The 18,949-nt window shown below is 53.1% G+C and overlaps 1 long non-coding RNA gene and 1 pseudogene across 1 annotated transcript; both read left to right on the top strand.

Moving 5' to 3' along the window:
* The first annotated feature begins 784 nt into the window (after positions 1-784).
* LOC137458774 (olfactory receptor 14C36-like) lies at positions 785-1,720 on the top strand (annotated as a pseudogene).
* A 13,174-nt stretch (positions 1,721-14,894) lies between these two features.
* Positions 14,895-17,434, top strand: LOC137458776 (uncharacterized). The gene is made up of 5 exons (XR_010991959.1): positions 14,895-15,000; positions 15,996-16,034; positions 16,160-16,198; positions 16,603-16,677; positions 17,291-17,434. It is a non-coding gene; the product is annotated as an uncharacterized lncRNA (long non-coding RNA).
* Positions 17,435-18,949: the final 1,515 nt, after the last annotated feature.

Below are 18,949 nucleotides of genomic sequence, written 5' to 3'. Positions count from 1 at the left end.
TTGTCTTGGCCTTCCCATAATCCTTGTTTCTGGCTTCCTGCTTTAACAATCTCCTAGGGAGGCTTTGTCAGTGATTATGCTCACTGGGACCCATTAGCACTCCAGCAAACTTGGCAGTTTGTGTCAGATCTCCTGAGAAGTTTCTGCAGCTTCCTCTCAGTCTCGGAGGCTCTGGACTCCACACTGAAGCCACCAGAGTCCTTCAAATGCCTTGGACTGGTCCCCTAGTGCTGAGCTGGGCCAGGATCCTGGGCTGGAGTTTGCTGCTAGTAAATGGGCAGCACTGCAGAGAGAGAGCTCTGCCCAGGAGCAGCTCCTCTGCACAGCACAGCAGGGCTGTGGGCACTGTTAGGGGTTCTCGGGGAGATAAGAAAGGCAGAGAAAGCTTCAAGGTGGCCAGGACTGGGAGGGTGTTGAGAGCTCAAAGAGAAGCAACCTTCACAGCCCTGGACATGCTGAGTCTCTGCTGCAGGACAAGGGACTTGCAGTTCCTGGAGCTTGTAAAGCTGCTACATCCCACAGCCTCTGGGATCTCTCTTCTACAGAGGAGCAGGAGGAGGAGATGCTCCAGAGCAGAGCTTCCCATCTGCACCATCAGAGTCACAGGACATGACAGCTGCCTTCTGCTGGCTGTGAAGCTGGGAGTGCACAAAGTTCCTCCCAGGAAAGAGAAGTAATTTTGAGAGGATTTTCTAGGAAATAGCCATGGAATTGTCTGAAGGAATGATGTCCTAACCTGTGTGATGCCTTCTCCTCTTTCAACAGCCCTCCATGCCCAGAGACAATGTCCAACAGCAGCTCCATCACCCACTTCCTCCTCCTGGCATTCACAGACACTTGGTAGCTGCAGCTCCTGCACTTCTGGCTCTTCCTGGCCATCTACCTGGCTGCCCTGCTGGGTAACAGCCTCATCATCACCACCATAGCCTGTGACCAGCATCTGCACACCCCCATGTACTTCTTCCTCCTCAACCTCTCCTTCCTTGACATAGGCTTCATCTCCACCACTGTTCCCAAATCAATCTCTAATTTCCTCTGGGACACCAGGAGCATCTCCTATGCAGGATGTGCTGCACAGATATTTCTGCTTCCCTTTTTCCTTGCAGCAGAGTATTCTCTCCTCACCATCATGGCCTACGATCGCTATGTTGCCATCTGCAGACCCCTGCACTATGAGACCCTCCTGGCCAGCAGAGGTTGTGTCCACCTGGCAGCAGCTGCTTGGGCCTGTGGCGTTCTCAATGCTGTGCTGCACACAGCCAATACATTTTCAGTGCCCCTCTGCCAGGGCAGTGCTGTGGACCAGTTTTTCTGTGAAATCCCCCAGATCCTCAAGCTCTCCTGCTCCACATCCTACCTCAGGGAAGTTTGGCTAATTGTGGCCAGTGGCTGTTTGCTCTTTGGCTGTTTTGTTTTCATTCTTTTTTCTTATGTGCAGATCTTCAGGGCAGTGCTGAGGATCCCCTCTCAGCAGGGACGCCACAAAGCCTTTGCCACTTGCCTGCCTCACCTGGCCGTGGTCTCCCTGTTTGTTAGCAGCTCTTTTTGTGCCTACCTGAAGCCCCCCTCCATCTCCTCCCCTTCCCTGGACCTAACTGTGTCTTTTCTATACTCCGTGGTGCCTCCAGCACTGAACCCTCTCATCTACAGCCTGAGGAACAAGGAAATCAAGGATTCCCTCAGGGAAGTATTTGAGCTCTCACTATTTCAGCATCAGTAAGGGAACCAAACACCCTGTAAGACTCCCAGGGTATCTCAGGGATTTAGTTGTAACAATATTCTTTGCAAAGGAATAGGATCGTATGGGAACTCTATGCAACAATATTAATCATCCAAGTTACTGTCACTCAGCATTGCTTTTCTGACCTACTTCCCCAACACCCTCTTGTTGGTTAGCTCAGCCCCACAGAGCTGCTCTCTCACTACCCCACAGTGGGATGGGAGAGACAAGTGGAAGTATAAAAGTGAGACAACTCCTGACCTGAGATAAAGGCAGCTGAATAGGTAAAGCAAAAGATTTGTGCAACAGCAAAGCAAGAAAGGCCTTCACTGCTCCCATGGCAGTCAGGTGCTCAGCCATCTTCAGCACAGCCAGGCTCCACCACACATGCAGGTGACTTGGAAGACAAACAGCGTCACTTCAAACATGCTGTCCTAGTTTTTTCTTGCTGTACATGATGTCATGGAGTCTGGGACACCCCTTTCCACCTCTGTGGTAAACAAAGTTCACATGATCTGCTCATGCCTGTCTTGTTGTATGCTTATGCATGCTTATGTATATTATGTATATTATGTTGTATGTATATTATGTATATTTGGCCAAGCATCACTTCATAGTTTCATAGTTTCATAGTTTCATTCAGGGTTGGAAGGGACCACAAGGATCATCTAGTTCCAACCCCCCTGCCATGGGCAGGGACACCCCACACTAGATCAGGCTGGACAGAGCCTCATCCAGCCTGCTCTTAAACACCCCCAGGGACGGGGCCTCGACCACCTCCCTGGACAACCCATTCCAGGGTTTCACCACTCTCATGGTGAAGAACCTCCTCCTCACATCCAGCCTGAATCTCCTCACATCCAGCCTGAATCTCCCTACCTCCAGCTTCATTCCATTCCCCCTAGTCCTATCACTACCTGAGATCCTGAGAAGTCCTTCCCCAGCCTTCCTGTAGGCCCCCTTCAGATACTGGAAGGCAACAATTAGGTCTCCTCGGAGCCTTCTCTCCTGCAGACTGTACAGCCCCAACTCCTTCAGTCTGTCCTCATAGGAGAGGTGCTCCAGCCCTCTGAATTATTCTGTTTACAAAGGCTTTTCACTGGACCAGTGTTCATCGGGGCAAATGTTAAATAGGGCTTGTTCTGGTAAGCAATTGCCCCGTGATCGTGCCCGTGCCTCTGCCTGTATTTGTGACGGTGTTTGCCTCACATGCTGCGTTGCCAAAGGGTCTGCTTTGCTCGGGACTCGAACCAGCGTTCCCAAGCACTTTGCTGTAGATCACCACTATTGCCTGGCTACGGGCAGTGCTGCACTGCTTGCTGGCCGCTGGACCGTAGCCCGTGTCCCATCGCCGAGTGAGGGAACTGTGGTAGCCTGCATGCATCACCAGTCCCAGACCGCTACAGCCCCCCTGGAGCAGGGATATCACTTCATCCAGACCAGCAGCTGTCCTGGCTGATCTCCATGAGCCGCAGAGGGAGTTGCCCTCCTGCTCACAGAGAAGCCGCTTGGCCGTGCCCTGCGAGCCTCGGCAACAAGGCTTTTCCCCCAGAGCAGGAAGCCTTTCCCAGGCAACATGCCCCACAACTCAGCTCCAAATTCTCCCTGGAAGGCTCCAGGACTTTTACTCTGGGAGAAGCAGGAACCACGTGGCACAGCACCACATGGTCAGCAGCATTTGTCATTTCCTTGTTACGGCACATCTGTGCCACAATTTCTGGACTATAAACGCAGTATCCACAAAGCCAAGCATTCCTCTATAAAGTTTCTGTTGAGGTTTGTATCATAGTAGCATAGTTTCCTAGTTTCACAGTATCATTCAGGGTTGGAAGGGACCACAAGGATCATCTAGTTCCAACCCCCCTGCCATGGGCAGGGACACCCCACACTAGATCAGGCTGGACAGAGCCTCAGCCAGCCTGGGCTTAAACACCTCCAGGGAAGGGGCCTCGACCACCTCCCTGCACAACCCATTCCAGGGTTTCACCACTCTCATGGGGAAGAACTTCCTCCTCACATCTAGCCTGAATCTCCCCACCTCCAGCTTCATTCCATTCCCCCTAGTCCTATCAGTACCTGAGATCCTGAGAAGTCCTTCCCCAGCCTTCCTGTAGGCCCCCTTCAGATACTGGAAGGCCACAATTAGGTCACCTCGGAGCCTTCTCTTCTCCAGACTGAACAGCCCCAACTCCTTCAGTCTGTCCTCATAGGAGAGGTGCTCCAGCCCTCTGATCATCCTTGTGGCCCTTCTCTGGACACGTTCCAGCCCCTCCACATCCCTCTTGTAAGAGGAGCTCCAGAACTGGACACAGTACTCCAGGTGGGGTCTCCCCAGGGCTGAGTAGAGGGGGAGGATCACCTCCCTCGACCTTCTAGCCACACTTCTCCTGATACAGCCCAGGATCTGATTGGCTTGCTGGTCACCGACAAGCCACACCGCCGCGCCCCCCCCCCCCCCCCGCCCCCCCCTTTGCCACTTTCCCAATTAGTTTTGTTTCTAAATTTCTAAATTCTCTAATTAATTTAAACTATTCAAAGAGCCCATAGACAGACATCCTGTAGAGATGGTTCTTCCAGCTGAACACCGGTACCTGCAAATATCGACTGTAAATAATTTGTGGCATCATAACAAACTGTTAAGATTTTTATTAATCTCTCTGCTGCTCATTCCTAACAGGCAGTCTGTGGTGGAGATGATAAAGGGCACTGGCAAGGCTGGCAGTCATCAGGAGAAAGCAAGGCTCTGCCCCCTTGGCTATGACAATCATCTACCACCAAGACCTGTGAGGAGACATTGTCCTAAGGCACTGGGAGGGTCTCATTGCCTCCTTGCACAGCCCCAGGAAGGTGGGGGTCTGTCATCCCCTTGTCCTTTACCCAGCATCACAAACCCCAGACCCCACCACAAGAGCCTTCACCCACGCATGAGGGACAGGATCTACCTGCCCTTTGACTGTTCTCAGGGCTTGTCCTTTCCGCTCCATAAAGCAAACCCAGGGTTTTATCTCTTTAACTTTGCCTTTGACTGCAATCATGGCCTACAATGAGTTGCTCTAACAAGTCCCTGGGGATGCTTTCTCAGTAACAACCCTCAGAGAGGCCAATCAGTGCTTCAAGGTACTCTGTTTGTTGCTTCTGACTCCTTGAGCAGTTTCTTCAGTCTTCTCGCTGTACCTGAGGTTCATGTAATGAGCCCCAAGTGCCCTAAGGAGCTATTTGTGTCTCTCTAATTCTCTTCAAGGTTTCCAAGTGAACCTAATGAAGCTCATTTTGTTATTTCAAAGGTAAAATATTTGGTTACTTTTCAGTCTAGAGCAGAGGTGAGAATTCAGCAAGTGACACCGCCCCAGGCTGTCTCACCAGCACAGCTGCACTTGCAGGAAAATCTGTCCCTGCACCTCTGACACGCTGTGCACAACTTTGCTCCTCACCCTCCCCAACCTCCCCATGCCTCTCATTGCCCACCTGAGGCTTACATCACTGCTCCTTGCATCAGACTTCTACAATGCACTCTGTGGATGGAGCTCACAGCTCCATGGCACCATCTCCCCCCTGCTCTCCTTAGAGAAATGGCTGCACACAGCCACAGAAGAATCGTTGCTCTGTGGAAGCCAAGCAAAGTAAAACCTGAGAAAGTTCCATCAGCAATCCAGCCCCTCCAGAACCATCTGCTCAGCACAAGCTGTCTCTCAGCAGGTTGCCTCTCTACAAGGATGTGGCAAACTCAACAACTTCTGACATGGTTATGAGTTATCAGCCAGTGAGGATTTCTTGGGAGTGAGAAGCAGATGAAAAGTTTGGCTCATAGTAGCCCTTCACCATTAACCCGTTCACAATTACCAAGGTGTAATGGTTTAGCACAGGGGCTAACCTGCCTGCTGCCCCGACACACAAGTGAGGGGACATGGTGGGTTTAGGCTATGCCTTTAAAATGTAGTTACAGATTTGGAGCAGAAAAGTAGAAAAATAGAAATAAATCACTGTTGGGTGTCAAAGGGAAAACTAAAGATTATTCTAAACTTATCCATTGGAGGAATATCAGCTATAAATTGCCTGTACCAAACCACTTCTTTCTCTTTTCTGATCTCTCTCTGCTTGCTTCACCTGGAAGAGGTTGATCTGCTTCTGGCTGACCTTGGCTTGGCTGTGTTGTTTAGTCCAGTCTGAACCCATTTCTTTCTCTCTGCTCCTTTCTCTCTTGGGACAGGGGGGATGGGGAGGTGGGGGTGTAGTGGACCAGCTTCCCTGGTCTCTGTCCAGGGGAGGGGTTGTGTTGCTGGCTAATTGTAAATATCAGTATAATATTGTAAATCCTGTATATTCGTTGCATTCCATTGTAGAGTGTAGGTTTTGTCTGTAAATACAGCTTCATTTGCTTCTAACTGAGTTGGTCTGGCAAAGTTTATGCTGGGGGGAAATTTCAACCCACCACATTACAAAATAATTGGCACCTATTCAACTTGGGGCAATTGCTTGATTGATTAATTCCTGCTCAGAGTAAGGAAGCAAAATGAAGCTCTGGGGGGGGGGGGTTGTGGCACTAGAATAGAATAGAATAGAATAGAATAGAATAGAATAGAATAGAATAGAATAGAATAGAATAGAATAGAATAGAATAGAATAGAATAGAATAGACCAGACCAGGTTGGAAGAGACCTTCAAGATCATCAAGTCCAACCTATCATCCAACACCACCCAATCAACTAACCCATCCAACCAAGCACCCTGTCAAGTCTCCTCTTGAACACCTCCAGTGATGGTGACTCCACCACCTCCCCGGGCAGCCCATTCCAATGGGCAATCTCTCTCTCTGTGTAAAACTTCCTCCTGACCTCCAGCCTGAACCTCCCCTGGAGCAGCCTGAGACTGTGTCCTCTTGTTCTGGTGCTGGCTGCCAGGGAGAAGAGACCAACCTCTGCCTGTTTACAACCCCCCTTCAGGTAGTTGTAGACAGCAATAAGGTCACCCCTGAGTCTCCTCCTCTCCAGGCTAAGCAGCCCCAGCTCCCTCAGCCTCTCCTCACAGGGCTGTGTTCCAAGCCCCTCACTAACTTCGTTGCCCTTCTCTGGACTCGTTCCAGCAAGTCAACCTCCTTCCTAAACTGAGGGGCCCAGAACTGGACACAGGACTCGAGGTGTGGCCTAACCAATGCAGTGTACAGGGGCACAATGACCTCCCTGCTTCTGCTGGCCACACTGTTCTTAATGCAGTATATTCTGCTCTGACTGTGATACCGTACAGATGGTGCATGTCGGCCATGGTTGATAAGCTGGGTAGATATTTGGCATAGAAGATATTTCTTAGGTTTAAATCCAAGCTGAAAATGCTGTATGACCGATGCTTAGGATTTCTTTGGCTAAGAAGTTACAATAATGTGAGTGTAACTGTTCCTGCAGAGATGTATGCATTTAGTATTCCTGTTACAGAGGATTATGTGAGCAGCTGGGACCCCAAAACAGTTTATTTGCTATGCATGATTCTGCTGTCGGTGGTAATGAATGTGTGCTTGTTGATAGCACTGTACCGAGAGAGAGGTGCAGGGAACAGGTGCTCTGTTTTCAGCCATAGCAGACGGAGAGGATGGAGGTCTAGCTCTAATTCAAACGCAGGTATTACTGGTGATGAGGAGGACACAGAAATGGGGCAAACAGCTGGGAACAGGCAGAGAGGAGGCAATGGGAAAGCAGCTCTGAGTGAGATTGGCAGCAGGGGCATAAGCAGCCCACCGGGCCAGTACCTAAGATGGGGGCCACAGCAGCAGTGCCAGCAGCTAAGATGGTGTCCGTGGCTTCACCGGCAACCATTAGAGAAGCAAAGCCCCTTCTGCCCTCAGCAGCTGGAGTGGAAGTGAAGCCTGTGGCAGCTGCTGGGTCCCAAAGTCCCTCTGGCAATGCTGGTTTTATGCAAAGCCCTTCTACTTCTGCAAAGTCCGCTGTAAATTTGAACACAACTCAGTTAAGCAGATCGCTGCTGGGACAAAAAGGGCAGGCATAAAGCAGATGCAGAAGAACAACAAGAGCCTTCTGCCAATCAGGGACTTCTGATAAAAAGGATCCTTCCAACTATGGAGAGAAAGTTTCCCTTAGAGATGGAGCTGAATTACTGAGGCTGCCGTGATTAAGAGACAGGACTCAGCCTGATGCAGGCCAGGTGTCCACTTTATTATGCAAAATCCTTCTTTATAAAAGCTAATACAACACAAAAGCAGTTTACAACTGGAACCAGGGGCTCTCTTATATCAGTCTGCTATGTATGTGAAGTCTTACACTCTCAGGTCATAACAACCATTCGTAATCAGGTATCTGCCCTCCTCCAACCACACTGCTGCACCGTGTTCCCATAGTTCACAAGCCATCAAGGCCAACACTGTCTCCTCTTACCAGTCCAGCAGTGCTTGGATGAGGCCATCAGTGGATAGTGGAGATGCAGGACAGGATATGGGTCCTGATAGATTAGGAGCTAATGGAGGAGCTTCTGAACTTAAAGAGGTCCTATGGAGGGTATCAGCAGAATCATTGAGTGCACCCTCAGCAAGTTTGCTGATGACACCAAGCTGTGTGGTGCAGCAGACATGCTGGAGGGAAGGGAGGCCGTCCAGAGGGACCTGGACAGGCTGGAGAGGTGGGCACAGGCCAACCTCATGAAGTTCAATAAGAGCAAGTGCAGGGTCCTGCAGCTGGGTCGAGGCAATCCCAGGCACAAATCCAGGCTAGGCAGGGACTGGCTGGAAAGCAGCCCTGAGGAGAGAGACTTGGGGGTGCTGGAGGACAAAAAGCTCAACAGGAGCTCTCAGTGTGCACTTGCAGCCCGCAAAGCCAATCAGATCCTGGGCTGCAGCAGGAGAAGTGTGGCTAGCAGGTCGAGGGTGGTGATCCTCCCCCTCTACTCAGCCCTGGGGAGACCCCACCTGGAGTACTGTGTCCAGTTCTGGAGCCCCTCTTACAAGAGGGATGTGGAGGGGCTGGAACGTGTCCAGAGCAGGGCCAGGAGGATGAGCAGAGGGCTGGAGCACCTCTCCTATGAGGACAGACTGAAGGAGTTGGGGCTGTTCAGTCTGCAGAAGAGGAGGCTCCGAGGTGACCTCATTGTGGCCCTCCAGTATCTGAAGGGGGCTACAGGAGGGCTGGGGAAGGACTTCTCAGGATCTCAGTTAGTGATAGGACTAGGGGGAATGGAATGAAGCTGGAGGTGGGGAGATTCAGGCTAGATGTGAGGAGGAGGTTCTTCCCCATGAGAGTGGTGAGACCCTGGAATGTGTTGTCCAGGGAGGTGGTTGAGGCCCCGTCCCTGGGGGTGTTTAAGAGCAGGGTGGATGAGGCTCTGTCCAGCCTGATCTAGTGTAGGGTGTCCCTGCCCATGGCAGGGGGGTTGGAACTAGATGATCCTTGTGGTCCCTTCCAACCCTGAATGAAACTATGAAATCAAGGGGACAGCAGCTACAAGAGGAGGATGGGGATGAGGATGACTCACAGTCAGCTAATGCACCCAACCAGGAAATTAGGCATGTAAGGAAAGATTCCATTAGAAGAGAGAATGAGCCAATTCTAACACCAAGGTGTTATGATACAGGTGCTCCAGCTTTAGCTGTAGGGGACAAGTCAGCTTCACAGCTTGGGACTCTCTTGAAGGATACAGGAATTGATAGACACTTAGGCAGGTATCGTGGCAAGGTTTCTCTGTGGACACACCTACTACTGGCAGCTCTTATGAGGTACCCATCCAGGGACCCTAAGCCTTGGAACACCATGAATGAGGGCATCAAGCGTTTGAGAGAGTTTGCTGTGAGAGAATTGATGTGTGGAGACCATGGCACTCTGAATCCTGATGAAATTCCTGTGGGAACAGGTCTTGCCAAAAGGCTCATCAAACTTGCTCCTCCTAATTATGATACTATTCTGGCAAGCAGAATATACACACATACACCAGTTGTTGGCCCCCAAGGGCACTTGGACCTCCTTTTGGACCAAGAGCAGAGAGCTCCCTCCCCACACAAAGCCGCTGGAAATCGAGGTGCTGAGGAGTCAGGGACAAGCTGCAGGGATCAGTCACAGGGCAGAGCCAGGGGAGTGACCTCTTCATGCAGAACCAGCTTCTCTCATCCTCTTTTCTCTCTCTTCTGCCATGCTTGTTCCCCCACAAACCACCTTGATCCCACTCTTCCCCTTCCTTTGGTCTTTTCCTAGAGAGCCCAGGGTAAGTCTTGCAAGCCCCAAACACCCTTTCTACCTTCCCTCCTTTAATCTCAGACCCTTAAGGCAGAAACTCCCCATCCTCAGTTAGCAAGGTCATTGTGGGAGCCTCTTCCACTGCCATGCTTGGTGGAACATTCACACACACACAGGATTTCTTTTAAAACTGATATTTTTTTCTACCTTTGTGGTTTTTTATTATTTATCCAAAACCTTAACCCCAGACCTCAACCCAGCCCCAATCCAACCCCTGCCCCTCAGAGCTGGACCTCATCTGAGCCCTGCCCAGCAGCCTCAGCAGGACACCAAAGCCTCTCTTCAGCCTTGACATGAGCCCTAGCCCTGAAAGGCAGCTCGGAGCCTTCAGCCTTCCCCTGGACACCTCAGCCCCAAATCTCTTTCCTGTGCTCTGACTCCTCACCTGTTCTTCCTCCTATCCCTGACTGACTCTGGATGGCCCCTGGCACAAGGCAGGAGCTGTGAGCTCCCAGAGCACTCTTATGGTCCTGGAAGAGGAGTGGGAGGTGAGCTGTGTGTCACCAGCTCACAGACACCAGGAGGAGGTGTGGCAATGTCATGGGCAGCTCAGCTGTGCCTCAGGAGCTCCTGGACAGCAGCAGGCACAAGGCTGTGCAGGGGCTGGGAGGTCAGTGCTGTCTCAGAAGCTGGTAAGACAGCAGCAGGAAGATGGCCAGAAAGGGACTGGGAGGTCACTTCTTGCTGCAGCAGCCAATAGGGCATCCCCTGACTCCTGGCTGGGCTCTGTGCTTTTGGGCTGACAGCTGCCAGGGTCCCCAGCAGGCAGCAGAAGGCATGTGGTGGGCAAGTGACTTGTGTGAATGCCTGTCCCTAGGCACCGTGTGGCCCCTGCAGGAAGAGTCTTGGAACTGGGTTGTCAGCTCCCTGCCACCTGAGTGCCTGATGGGTCAGCAGCAGGGATAGGGCTTGGTTGCAGCTGCTGGAGAAGCTGAAAGGCAGCAGCAGGGACCTGTTTTGGAAGACCATGGAGAGGTTTCTTGTGCCTGCTCAGCTACCAGGCCACAAGCAGGCTGAGGGCTTGGGCCAGCATTGTGACATCAGTGATAGCTGAGAAGTTCCTAGGGCAGGAGGAGGCACATGACCATGAGGTGAGTGTGAGGTCACTGCAGACTCCAATCCCTCTGTGCCATTGGCCATCAGCAGGCACATGCTGGGTTGGTGACTGTGCCATCCCTTGTGCCTGCCAAGCTGAGAGCCAGCTGCAGGGAGGTGCCTTGGGTGCTGGTTTGGAGCTGAAGGTTCTGCTCTGTCCCATCCCAGTCAGAAAGGCACCACAGCCTCTGGCAGGAACCATTCCCAATGCCCTGCGATGGAGCAAAGCCTGCAGACAGTGAGGAAGGCCAACTGCAGATGGGCTGTGGTAGGAGAAGAATGGCCATCCAGACACAGGGCTGCTTCTCCCTCTGGACTCAGCACTGGTGTGTGCACATCTGCATTAGTGATGTCTGGCTGTGGGGTTCCTTGGCCTGGAGGAATGAGGAGGAACTGGAAAGGCTCCAGAGAAGTTCTGCCAGGATGGACTTCAGAGCCTCACTATAGAACCTGAAGACCCTGAAATTTTTCAGCCTAGTGAAGGCTCAGAGCTAAAGTGCACCTGCCTCAAGGCTGGTTTGAGCTGATGGAGCTGTTCTTCATTGCAGGCAGAGAAGGAATCCTTCAGAAAGTGCAGCACAGGAGGTTGAGACTGGGGCTGAGGAAGAAGAAATATTACTGCAGAGGTGTCTCAGGAGCCTGGGCAGCCCATGTCTGACTGTGTTTCAAGGGAAATTGCCGCGCTTGAGAGATGGGATGCAGCTTGATTCAAGCAAAGTGTCAAATGTATTGTACAAAGGCTTCTCTTTATAAAGGTTAACACAACTAAAAAGCAGATTATGATTGGCTGTTAGATTCATCCAAGTGACAGTTACAAGCACAGGATTGGCTATTGGTGGACAAGAAGCTCAACATGAGCTCTCAATGTGCACTTGCAGCCCGCAAAGCCAATCAGATCCTGGGCTGCATCAGGAGAAGTGTGGCCAACAGGGCAAGGGAGGTGATCCTCCCCCTCTACTCAGCTCTGGTGAGACCCCACCTGGAGTCCTGCCTCCAGTTCTGGAGCCCCTCTTACAAGAGGGATGTGGAGGGGCTGGAACGTGTCCAGAGAAGGGCCACGAGGATGATCAGAGGGCTGGAGCTGCTCTCCTATGAGGACAGGCTGAAGGAGTTGGGGCTGTTCAGTCTGCAGAAGAGAAGGCTCCGAGGTGACCTCATTGTGGCCTTCCAGTATCTGAAGGGGGCTACAGGAAGGCTGGGGAAGGACTTCTCAGGATCTCAGGTAGTGATAGGACTAGGGGGAATGGAATGAAGCTGGAGGTGGGGAGATTCAGGCTGGATGTGAGGAGGAAGTTCTTCCCCATGAGAGTGGTGAAACCCTGGGATGGGTTGTGCAGGGAGGTGGTTGGGGCCCTGTCCCTGGAGGTGTTTAAGCCCAGGCTGGATGAGGCTCTGTCCAGCCTGATCTAGTGTGGGGTGTCCCTGCCCATGGCAGGGGGGTTGGAACTGGATGATCCTTGTGGTCCCTTCCAACCCTGAATGAAACTATGAAACTATGAAACTATCAAAAAAGCATCACACTAACACCTGTATCTTATCAAGGTTTAAGCAAGTGTTAAAGAAAGATCAAAAGATCAGGGACTCTGTCACAGTGCTTGTGAATTCTTGCACCTCAGGTCATAATGACCATTTGTAATCAGCTCTCTGTGTCCTTTCATCTACACAGCTGCATTCTGTTCCCATGGTTCATGACCCACCAAGGCTAAAAGATCTCCCTCTACCAGAGCAATGCTTGGAGCTCTGCTCTCTAGGATTAACCCCTCAGGAACTCCAGAATGAGTGGAGAGCTGCGGATGAAGGTGTGGAAATGTCAGGGTGAGAGCTGTGTGGAGAAGCAAGATGGGAGTGAACAGCCTGAAGGGCAAGAGGTGCAGGCATGGGACAGTGTAGGACAACCTGCAATAGGTTGTCTCTAGCTCAGAGGCAGCCTTCACCTTTCCCAAGTCAATCCTCTCCAGCTCTGACAGTGCCACAATTCATCACTTCATACCAAGGGAACTCCAGAACACCAATCTGGTCACAGCACAGTGTCGATAGGATCAATAATTCACCCCTGAGCCATTCAGCTCTGACAAAGAGCTCCCAGAGCAGGAGCTGTCAAAGTGACCATCTGCCAGGTGACTGCCTGCTCTTGGGCAGCTCCCAAAGCAAACCCTCAAGCCTGTTGCCTTAGGCCTTTGCACAACTGCCCCACAGCAGAGCTCTTGTTTAGAGTCAGTGTCCTGTAAAGAGAGACCAATGGCCCTTCAAAAAGCCACAGGAGTTCAGTGCTGAAGGGGCTCCTTGTGCCACAGGCCCTGGGCACTCAGGGCTGATCAGAGATGCTGCAGGCACAAACATCCTTCCTCTTGCCAGGGCAGCTCTGTCCCCACAATTAGCTCCAAGTGGCTGCCTGGGGACAGGAACCCTCTTCATCGTGACCCTCTGGATGGCCACATCCTGCTCAGGGACAGTGCTGGCCTGGGCCAAGGAGAAGGGCATTGAAGGGACACTCCCTGGGGACAAGGGCCTTGGGTGAGCTGCGGCCAAGTCCCAGCCAGGGTCAGGGCCAGAGCAAAGTCTTGTTGGGGCCAGGGTGCCTGGGACCTACCATGCAGGGACAGCTCTGCAGAGCGGGACCCAGGTTGTCTGGGAGGGCTCAGTGGCCCCAGGCAGTGGCAGGGTGAGGGCCAGGGCAGAGGCTATTCCCTTCTGGTCTCTGCTCTGGGGAGGCCATGGCTGCAGACTGGATCAGTTTGGGGCCTCCAATGAAAGGGCAATGGGGTGGGCTGGAGCTGAGCACTGCAACCATCCCAGCAATTCCCCCAAAGGAGCTCTCATCTCGCAGTGCTCAGCACCCCCCAGTGCTCCCCAGCAGTGCTTCCAGTCACTGAAGATCTGTGTCATGGCTTTAAGGCACTGGGATGTCTTCAAGCATACAGTAGAGGCCTGCAGAAGCCAGATAGGTCCAGGAGGTGGACTGGGAAGTGCAATCTTCCCATAAGCCCTGCATCTCTATAAAAACTCCCATTTCTGTTTGTTCTTCCCTTCTTGCCTCTTCCTCTGCTCCCAAGAGGATGCACAGAGCTTAAGGAGGCTCTTGGAGAACCATGGCCGAGGTGGAGGATGGATTTTTGTGTATTCTTCTCTGCTTTTGTACTGTTGTATGGAGTTGTGATTGATATCCCACTGCCACTTCTCATTCTTTCACACTTCTCAACTCCAGTGTGGAGCATTGTCCATCACTCCTCTGGGAAGGGCTGAAGAGCAGCTGTCTCACTCCTTAAACCAAGACACTCAGTCACTCTGCTGTCCCTATTGCCCATGCCACCAATTGTCCTCCCATCTCCCAGTGTTCCCAAGAAGAGGGGTCAGTCTCAGCACCAAATTTACCCAGGGGGCTGGAGAGGGGTCAGAGATAGCTCTGAGTGACCCTGGTTTGGAGTTTGGTGTCGTCTCTGAAGCAGTCCCAGAGGGAAAGACTGGGCTGGGAGGTGAGGGAGAGTGGCAGGTGGCAGTGATGGCAAATGAGGGGCACTGGGAGATGGAGGAGGGGGGTCTGGCTTTGGGAGTCTTCATGTTGAAGCAGTGAGTGGTCAGCATAGGCTGTCCATCTGTCAGCAGTGCTTTATCCACCCTCCCCTCTCCCAGTGCCCCCAGATGCCTGGGCTGTTTGATTTGCAGCTGCCTCATGCAGGAAGCTGGAGAGATGCTCAGGAAGGTGGATGGATCCGTGCCAGAGGTGAGGATGACTCTGTGCCAGGGCTGGTCTTGTTGCCAGGGCTGGTGCCACTGCCAAGCCTGCCTTTGGCCTGGGGGCTCTCAGGAGGAAAAAGGAGGAGTCCTGGGAGGGATAAATCTGCCCCTCACCTTCTCCAGCTTCACCCAGGACTCACCACACCGCAGAGGAAAATGAAGGTGGCAGTGGTCAGCGTGGCTCTGCTCTTCACCATCCTGCTGTGCACCCCAGCAGATGCCAAGGTAAGACCCCAGTGCCACGGGGAGGGGCTCAAGGCTTGGGGTGGTTCAAGGCTGCCTGACATATGGAATGGAATTGCAGTGGTGAGGAGGAAACCCCTTGATTTGGCCTCTCCCTTTCCCAACCAAGGGGCTCCTCCAGGCTCCCCTGCCCCTCCAGCCCCTGACAATGCAGCTCTCTCCCTCCCACAGCTCCATCTCTTCCCTCCACTTCTTGTGCCCAAGGCCTGAGTTCCTCAGTGAATGCCTGGAGCTGTTCCCTCCCTGGGAAGGTGCAACACAAACAGTGGGAAGGCTCACACCAGTTTCTTATCTTGGTGACCTCACATCCCTCCCTTCTGCAACTCCCTGTCCCATGCTTTTGCTCCCCTCAGACATCTCCTGCCTGGGATCTCCTCCAGGTCCTATCTAATGTCCCCAAATGCCCTCCCTTTGATCTCTCCTGGGGCCTGCCTTTCCATCTTGCCCCTCAGCCCTTTGCCTTTCATCCTCTCCATTGCAGTAGTCACCACAACCCTCTTCCCCTGCCATAGCCATTCCCAAACACTCTCCCACTCCCCTTGGTTTTGTCCTCCCCAGTCCTCTTCCTTCTGCCCCCTCCAACCACCTCTCTTGACATCCCCATGTCCCCTCATCTTCAATTCTTTCCCCCTCACTTGCATCCCACACTGTCCTGTCCCTTCAACACCTCCAGACAATCCATTTGGGTTCAGTAATTCACCCCAGTGCTCTGCCTTTGGGACCCCTTCCTCCTCAGCTTCATCCTCTTTGGAGGCCCTGAATTTCCCACGCTGTTCTTGTCTCCATCCCCACCCCTGGTCCCTGCATGAAGAGGCATCCCAGGGGAACCTTAAGCAATGAGGCTAAGGGGAGCAGAAGGAATTTTCCCCTTCAGACCAGAGGGAAGCCATTGGGCTGCTGGGACTGAGGACAGTTGTGCCCCACCCAGAGCCCCACTGAGGTTCCCTCCGGGTCACCTCTTTGCTCTCCCTCCCTAGGCACTGCTGGAAAGCATTGAGGAAAATACTCAACTGGATGTAAGTAGTGAGGTGGACTTGGAGGGCATTCAGTCTGGGGAAGTGGAGGGCATTTTGGTCCTCCCATCTCTTGCTGGGACTGGAGGTATCCCAGTGACCAGTGAGGTCTCATGGTCTCTCTGCAGGTGAACGCAGCCAACCCTGAGCCATTGGAGAGTGTTGAGGTGGGTACCACAAGTTCTGCTCGGCCTAGACCCTCCCTTCCCATGGCCACAACACTCCAGAGCATCCCAGTGTGCTCCAGCACACCCCAGTGCATCCCAGCACACCCCAGTGCATCCCACTGCAACTCCAGAGAACACCCCAGCACCCCAGTGCTTTCCAAGGGAGGACCTCTCCCCCAGGGCCCCCTTTGCATCCCCACCCACCCCAGTACACCCCAGGATGCCCCAGTAAACAACCACACAGCCAGCTGGGCCCCTTCTCAGGACCCTCACTGCCTTCTGTGTACCACCATCCAAGCTCATCTGTCCCAGAAGCAACTTCCCCAAGTATCTCATTGCTTTCCCCACCCTCCCAGTACACCCCAGTGCACCCAGACTTGTCCCTAACCTCCCTTTCTCCCCAGCCGCCTGCGGTTGATGTCCTGCTGGAGCGGGTGCGCCAGAAGCGGCTGGCTGTAGCTGCTAAAGCTGCTGTCTAGGTGAGCAGCACCAGGGCATGCCCAGCCCCACAAAGAATCCTGGGCCCTGGGGCATCCCTGATCCTGCTGGGGTGGGCAGACCTTAGGTGTGGGAGAGAGAAACAGAGGTCACTGTCCCTGATCCATGCCCCAGGGTACATCTAGTTCCAACCCCCCTGCCATGGGCAGGGACACCCCACACTAGATGAGTCTCTGGCCAGCCTGATCTAGTGTGGGATGTATCTGCTTATGGCAGGGGGGTTGGAACTAGATGGTCCTTGTGGTCCCTTCCAACCCTGAATGATACTATGATACACAGCACAGAGCTGGCTCTGTGCCTCTGCTTGAACTCAGTGGAGCTCTACAGACCCAGAGGGTCACTGTGCAGGCCAAGCATAACCCACAGGCACAGTGAGAGCTGGGCAGGACTCTGGGAGATTCAGAGGCATCCCAGGGTAACGGCATACTGGGCAAAGGGCTCTGGTGACATCTGGACCTCAGGAGAGCCAAATCCTCTCCAGAGTATCTAGAAAGCTCCAAGTCCTTTCTCCTTCCTCAGGTCTCTGCAAAGAGACATGGTGGGGACAAGGTTCCTCTCATGTCCCAGCTCACACTGGGGGTCTCTCTCTTTCAGGACTGGAACTGCTGGTGACACCTCTGTCCTGTCCCCCTCCAGTGGTATGAGGAGATGATCATCCCTGGATGACTCCACCTGATCCCCTGTGAGCCCTGGGCCACATCCCTCTCATGATCAATAAACCCCCTCAGCAAATCTGCACTCTGTGTGTCCAGGTCCATGTTGCCCTTCCTCTGCCACTGCCCCAACACCTGCACCCTCTGGCAGCACCATGGTGAGGAGCAGACTGGCCCAGGGGAGGGCTGGGAGCCTGGAAGCCTGGGGGCCTCTGTCCAGAGAAGGTTCCCCTGGAGCATCCTGCCATGAGGCTGGGAGATGCAGGCAGCAGCAGTGCCAGGCCTTGGGCAGGTGGTGCTTGGGAGGGGTGAAACACTCTGGTGTTTTGAGGTGAGGGCAGGTGAGGAGCATTGAGAGCCAGCTGGGAGCCCTGGGTCCTCTGCCCCACTCTGGCAGGGGTGGTGGTTCCCTGTCCCATGGGCTCAGCATTCCTGAGCTCACAGGAGATTTCAGAGCCCCATGCAGGGCCCAGGGGCCTTCCTGGGCCTCAGCCCACACTCTTCTCTGGAATCCCCCATCACAGACCAGAAGGGCAGGCCATGGGCACCAGACACTGGTTGGATGTTCCTCTGTCCTCTGCCACTTGTGGTCCAGCTCTGAGGACTTTGTGTCCATTCTCTGGGCTGCGCTTTGGTCCCTCCAGGCATGCACTGAGCTACCAGCAACTGTCACAGTGGCAATGTTTCCCTCACCCCATGGCATGTGATGATCTCAAGGGTCTTGTCCAGCCTCAATGGCTCCATGATTGCATCATTTCATCTCTGCAGTGGGCTGACTTCAGGGGAATATTTCCCATGGTGCAGAGGGAGACCTTCACATCCCCAGGGCAGTGAAATGTGAGAGCAATGGCAGGCAGCAGCTTCCTGTGGCTTATCCCTGGGCTATGGGGTAGGGACTGGAGCTGTCATCTGGGGAACCAATAGGAAAAGGGGAAATCAGAACTGGGGCCTGTCAGTGCTTCAAGGGCTGATCAGAATGCTGAGGACAGTCTCTGAGCATGACCTGTTGTGACAGGACAAGGGCAGATGGTTTAAACCATAAGAGGGAGATTCAGAGTGGAAAGAAGGAAGAAATGTTTGACACTGAGGGTGGTGAGAGCTTGGCCCAGGTTGCCCAGGGAGGTGGGAGATGCCCAATCCTGAAACCATTCCAGGTGAGATTGGAGGGGGCTTTGAGCAGCCTGCTCTAGCTGCAGGTGTCCCTGATCATTGCAAGCAGGGTGCTCTCTGTGACATTTAAAGCTGTCTTCCAGCCCTAATCATTGCATGATTCTGCAATCTTTTAGGATTCTTGAGGACAAACATAGAGAGGTGTCCTGGCTTGAGCTGGAACAGAACCAGCTGTGTTCAGGGATCTGACTGCTCAGCTCAGTCTCTGCAAAGTGCCAGCACTTTCTGAATTTCAGTGGCTGCCTCTGGCAGTGAGAATGCTCATGGTCAGAGTTACTGCCAAGGATTGGTGTGCAGGACAAGGCCAAGGAACTCAATCTTGTGTCCCACCTCGGGGGTGCAGAGTAAAAGGCTGCACTTGCAGGGAGAAGCATACAGGAGAGGTGACCCTAAACTGACCAAGGAGTGTCGCTGTATAGGGGTCGGGGTA

This window comes from Melanerpes formicivorus, unplaced genomic scaffold (assembly GCF_026170545.1).
Source record: "Melanerpes formicivorus ecotype bairdi unplaced genomic scaffold, bMelFor1.0.p_v2 SCAF_277, whole genome shotgun sequence".
NCBI classification, from domain to species: Eukaryota; Metazoa; Chordata; class Aves; order Piciformes; family Picidae; genus Melanerpes; species Melanerpes formicivorus.
This window is presented reverse-complemented; position numbering and strand designations above follow the sequence as displayed.